The sequence below is a fragment of the Podarcis vaucheri genome (assembly GCF_965113315.1).
Source record: "Podarcis vaucheri genome assembly, chromosome: 11".
Lineage (NCBI taxonomy): Eukaryota > Metazoa > Chordata > Lepidosauria > Squamata > Lacertidae > Podarcis > Podarcis vaucheri.
This window is the reverse complement of record NC_138749.1, coordinates 40,225,926-40,231,925: the sequence shown is the minus strand read 5'-3', so window position 1 is coordinate 40,231,925 and position 6,000 is coordinate 40,225,926.

Genomic DNA, 6,000 nt, shown 5'->3' with positions numbered 1-6,000 from the left:
CAGCTAGTGGGGGAGCATTCCTTGCTGGTACCCAGGGCAGGTGTGTGCATACCAGGGTGCTTGTGGCACACCATGGGGGCAGAGTGCCAAGGAGCCATGTCAGGTGTGCTACCAGAGAAACCCCTGTCCAGTGGAGTTGAGTGGGGCTGCACCTGGTCTTCCAGTGCAGTCTGTGGCACCCTGCTTTGAGGGATGGACTTATAGCACACTGCGAGATCAGTGCCACTTTGGGAAACTTGCAAAAGTGGCACAGGGCTGGCAGGTCCTTCTCGAGCCGCCCTCCAGGTGGAGAGAAGGATGCCACAAAGGAATGTGCCCCCCCAAAAAAAACTGTGCTGTGGGTGACACCCCCCCTTCCACACTGTGCCTCTGTGTACATAGAAAAACCACATGGAGGCAGTTCTAGCTTGCAACACCTGTGCACCTGTGTGATAATGAAATCCCTAAGCTGACACATATTCTTCCAAGCTGAATTCTCAGCTCTAGCTTAATAGCTAATTAGTCGAGTTGCTGGATCTGCCCAGTTGAGGGAATCTCCCTCTCCATAACAAGTTGAACTAGTGCACGTGCTGTAACGCTGACCCACCCCGAATGTGTGTCAGTGAAATGGCCCAGCAGCGCAGAGGCAAATTTCAATAACCCATTGCTACTCCCACTTGATTATCCCCTTGTGACCCAGTTTTTGGTTTCAGTATTTTCATGCATCTTTCCATTTCACCCTTCTCTTCAGTACAAAGAAGGTGGGGATGGAGGAAAGAGAGTTTCTCACAGATTATCAACACCATGACTCAGCTAAAGAGTGTCTGTTCCAAGGCAGTGAGGGTGGAAGACTTGGGCAATTGTGGCACCAGCAACAAAATGCTTCCATTAGCCTCAACCACTAAGAGAATTCCAAGAAAACGCTGATGAGCTAGCCAGCTAATCAAGCACTCCATTAATATATGACAAACTTTAAGGGACTTGAGCCAGTGGTGTAGTCAGTGGCGTAGCGTGGGTTGTCAGCACCCGGGGCAAGGCAAGTAATTTGCGCCCCCTAACCCGTGGATTTGCGCCCCCTAACCCATGGATTTGCGCCCCCTAACCCTAACCCCCAGATGTTGCGCCCGGTGCGGCCGGGCCCCCCTGCACCCCCACGCTACACCACTGGGTGTAGTGCGGGTTGCCAGAACCCAGGGCAAGGCAAGTATTGTGCCCCCTAACCCGTGGGCAGGTAGGGATAGAGGAACGAGACTATCTAGGTGCCCACTGTTATGTGGCAACGTTTATTTGCCCCATCATGTTGAAAAACTGTATAGAATGTTCAAACATTTTCATCATGAATGGGAAGAAATGCGGAAGGGGAAGTGATGTAGTATGGAAAGTGAAAACAGACTGCAGGTTTCTTAAGCGGGGAGGTGGGGGGGGTAGAATGACTAGGAACATGAGGTTTTATTTATTAGCAACATACTATTTTTAGCTTTAGCTTAGGGTGCCATGTAATGATTATGTCTGGACTTGGAAAATAGGGAAGTAGAGAAGGAAAAGCTAGGGGCTTGGGAAACATAAGCCAGAAGTATTTTTTTTTTTAATGTAGTTTGGCGTGGGGATGGAGGATTTGAGAGAAGCAAACATGTTAACTGAGGATGCAACAGAGTGGCACAATGGGATTTACACATGAGAGCAAGAGGTGGGGGAAATCTAATAAAGATAGAAAGCAACTTGCTGTCCTTAAATGATACTAAGGGAAGTACAGTGGTACCTCGGGTTACAGACACTTCAGGTTACAAACTCCGCTAACCCAGAAATAGTACCTCGGGTTAAGAACTTTGCTTCAGGATGAGAACAGAAATCGCGCAGCGGGAGGCCCCCATTGGCTAAAGTGGTGCTTCAGGTTAAGAACAGTTTGAGGTTAAGAACGGACCTCTGGAACGAATTACAGTAAGTTTTTAACCCGAAGTACCACTGTAATGTGAACAAAAGTATGTTCTAAGGTGGGAAATCTACTGGCTGCTTCATTGATATAGGATCTGTTCTTAAGTGACAGAGAACAAACAGAGGCAAGAGGGAATTGGCTAATGTGTAGCATGCTTTACTGGGTGCCCATTGTCAACTCTTTTCAAGGCTCCATGCCCTTGGAGGAAAGGGCAGGGGTCAGAAACTGACTATGGTATATCCACTGTTCCCTCCCCCCCATCTCCCATCTGTCACTTCTCTACTTTATTAGCTGTCTTCTTCTTTCTCTAACCAATTTTCTCCCACCTTATCACAAACAGTGCTTTGAGAAGTCTTCTCTGTCATACGCACAATATAATGAAAGATATTAGCCCAATTCAAGTGTTCTTTGAAAGCATTGTTCTTTCATTGACTTTATCTATAATTTGGTTTTATAATAATAATAATAATAATAATAATAATAATAATAATAATAATAATAATTTATTATTTCTACCCTGCCCATCTGGCTGGGTTTCCCCAGCCACTCTGGGTGGCTTCCAACAAAATATTAAAAATACATTAAAACATCAGTCTTTAAAAACTTCCCTAAACAGGGCTGCCTTCAGATGTCTTCTAAACATCAGATAGTTGTTAATTTCTTTGACATCTGATGGGAGGGTGTTCCACAGGGCTGGTGCCACTACCGAGAAGGCCCTCTGCCTGGTTCCCTGTGATTTCACTTCTCGCAGGAAGGGAACCACCAGAAGGACCTCGGAGATGGAACTCAGTGTCTGGGTTCTATGATGGGGTGAAGACTCTCATTCAGGTTACATAAATGTAACTTCATATATATATAGGACAATTTTAGGGGGTTAGGCTGAATGGCTGGATCCCTTTCTAATTCTTGGGATAGACAGTCTAGTTTCCTGATCAGGTGGTAGCCTGGGTGATGGGTCATTAAAACAACAAAGACAGGGGCTCTGTGCAAGATAGCAAGTAGTTGGGGGCCCCTCCCTCAACTCACGTTGGTTAGAAGGATAAAGGCAGGGTTTAGAGCCAAGAGTTTTGGAGTAATGTGAGCAAGATGCAAAGCAGCAAGTTGGAAGGGGGCGGGTTGAGAGAGAACGTGCATTGATTGATTTCCATCTGAATCCAAGGCTGCAGCTATGGGGGAAAGAATACTCTCTTGTGGTTTTGGTGCTGTGAACTCCTCCACCATAGGCTCAGGTTGTATATATGTATAAAGAAACCACATGCATCAATATATATGGTGTACTGTGGAAAATATGTATCTGTTAAAAATAACAGTGTTACCCCAATAATGCATGACTAGAAAACATGTATTAACGTTATGTCCTCTCAGATTTGCTGTGAAATCTGTCAGCTTCAGTAAAGTCCAAATGCAATTTATCCTTTGGACGGTCTGCTGGAAATTTTTGTCACTTCAAATATTGAAAAGAAGCTATTTGATTTTTGTTTTTAAGATGCCCTAACCACCTCACCTGCCCGCTACAATGAAAACTGATTCTGTTAGTGTTTGATTGCTGATCATGCCTCCATTTAGCTGAACACTTTCTGCTTTAGCACATTAAAATAAAATAATCCATGTCCTAGTCACCCAGTCATGTGGTTCAGACATAAAGCCAGATGCTCACTATAGTTTAGTGTTAGGTGACTACAGAATACAAGCATAAATGCAACAGTTTGAAAGGTCTCTTTGCATGAGACACAGTACTGTATGATTATGATCATAGTCTTTCTCTTTTTGGAAGTAGGTTATTCTATTTAAAATGTTGGGGTGCTTCTTTTTAAGCCTGATTTTCTGATGACTGATTTTCGTTTCTCAGATAGTTGAGCATATGACAAAAGAATTATACACAACCTGTTCATAACCAACCTATTTTTTGTTTTTGTTTTCGCAAGGTAATTATATTTTGGAACCCATCCAAAAGTTGGTTTTCAGTAGAAACATATTAACTTTCAATGTCCCCATGCATAGGTTTCCATCTTTCGTTGTCTCCTCTTTCTTTCTCGATAAATATGATATCCCTTCAAAAGCTGTGAGATTGGCAGAAGAGGCAGTGTGGCATGTTTCACAGGTACAGCTTTCCCCCTTTGCAATATCTGATGAAATTCTACTTGTTATGCATCTGTTACACAGGAATAGTCGACAATGGCTACAGTGGTACCTCAGTTTTCGAACAGCTTATTTCACGAACAACTTGGAACCCGAACACTGCAAAACCGGAAGTAGGTGTTGTTCTGGTTTTCGAACTTTTTTCAGAGGCCGAACGTGCTTTGTTTTGAGTCCCCAGTGTTTCCTGTTGCGCTGCTAATTTCCGCCCCCCCATTGTAATTCAAGCCTTCTATTTTCGATTGCAATGTTCTGAGGTGATATTTGGAGCTTATATTTGGTGCTTTTGTTTTTGCTATTTATTTTGCATTTTTTGTTTTGAGGCTTTTTTGTGACTTTTGTGGATCTCAGTTCATTGATGGATTGTTCATTGATTGATTGTGTGACTGCGGACATGGATAAAAGGCCCCCCCCATCCAAACAATTACTATCATCAGTACAGGTAAGAAAAAAAATTAATTTTTATTTTTATCATCTACAATACTGTTTTATTTATTTTATAGTACAGTACATTGATTATTGCTTTCATTTTATGGATCATTGGTCTCATTAGATAGTAAAATTCATGTTAAATTGCTGTTTTAGGGGTTGTTTTTAAAAGTCTGGAACGGATTAATCCATTTTGAATTACTTTCTATGGGAAAGCACAACTTGGTTTTGGAATGCTTTAGTTTTGGATTTCCAGAACAGATTAAGTTTGAGAAGTGAGGTACCACTGTACTTCTGTGTTAGAGGAACACCACTAAACCACTAAACAGATTGCAGTTTACAAACCTATATAACCTACCCTTTTCTTCCACACCAATGGGCATGTTAAGTGAACAATCAGCATAAGACAGGGCTCATCCATAGCTCTTTTTGTGCTGTAATTTATTCCAAGTGTCCTGTAATTTCTAGGCATGGGTCCACGAGGTTTTTCTTTAGTCCTGCTGCTTTGCCTGGGAAAACCCGCTGTTTACTTCTGAATTGGAACAAATGTCAATTGGGTTTTCCATGGATTGATGCTTGTTCCAGTTCAATGGTAAACAGTGAGTTTTCCCATACCTAGAAATCACAAGGCAAACAGAAGTGTACATGAGCCCATACTGTCCACACAGAAAAGGATGGAATGTGCTAGAAATCCACAGGCAACTCTTTAAAATGGAGAAGTTGGGGTCCATTTTGTGAAATGCATATACTGAGTCTGCAGAAGCAGCTATTAGGAAGTTGATTGCACAGAGAAAGAGACTTTTCTGAGCCAGCCGCATTTGAGTAATCTCTTCGCGACAGGTTGTTATAATGCAAGTCACCACAGAGGAAACCAACTTACCTGACGCAGACTGCTAACTAACTGGATGTTGGTCAGCACCAGATGTTGAAACTGTGGCTACTGACCTTCATCTGAGCTGTGCAGTAACTCAGCAATTGCTGGGAAAACACTCCCTGAGCTGTTTTTGGCCAGAAAATGCTGTAAAGTTGAGAGGGTAACACCTTTTAGTCACAAAGTAAGCAATATGGGGGAAATCCCTCTAAAACACCCAGATGGTCCCAGCAGCACTGCTGTTAAAAAGTCATTGAACTACTTTGACCTTATTAAACTTGTATTAGAGTTGCAGATGAACTTTTTTGATTGCTTGAACATACTAAACAAAGAACCCTCTCACTTGTGAAAGAATGTTCAAGTAGAGTTGACTGAAGGGGAAACATATTTTCTTCAACTCTTTAAAGATAGCAGCAAATTTGTTGTGCCGTAATCCACCGTGAAGCTTACATGTCCTTAAGCTCCACTGTTTTCAGCTGGGATGCATCACCTTCCTAACTTTTGGCCTCCATTCTGATGCAGCAGATATCAATTGTCAAAACTAAGGCATGCTGAATGGAATGGAACTTGAGGCTGAAATTGTAAGCATGCTTACTAGAACAGGTCCCACTGAAAGCAGACATTTTGAGTAAATGTACCTATGCTTGCACTG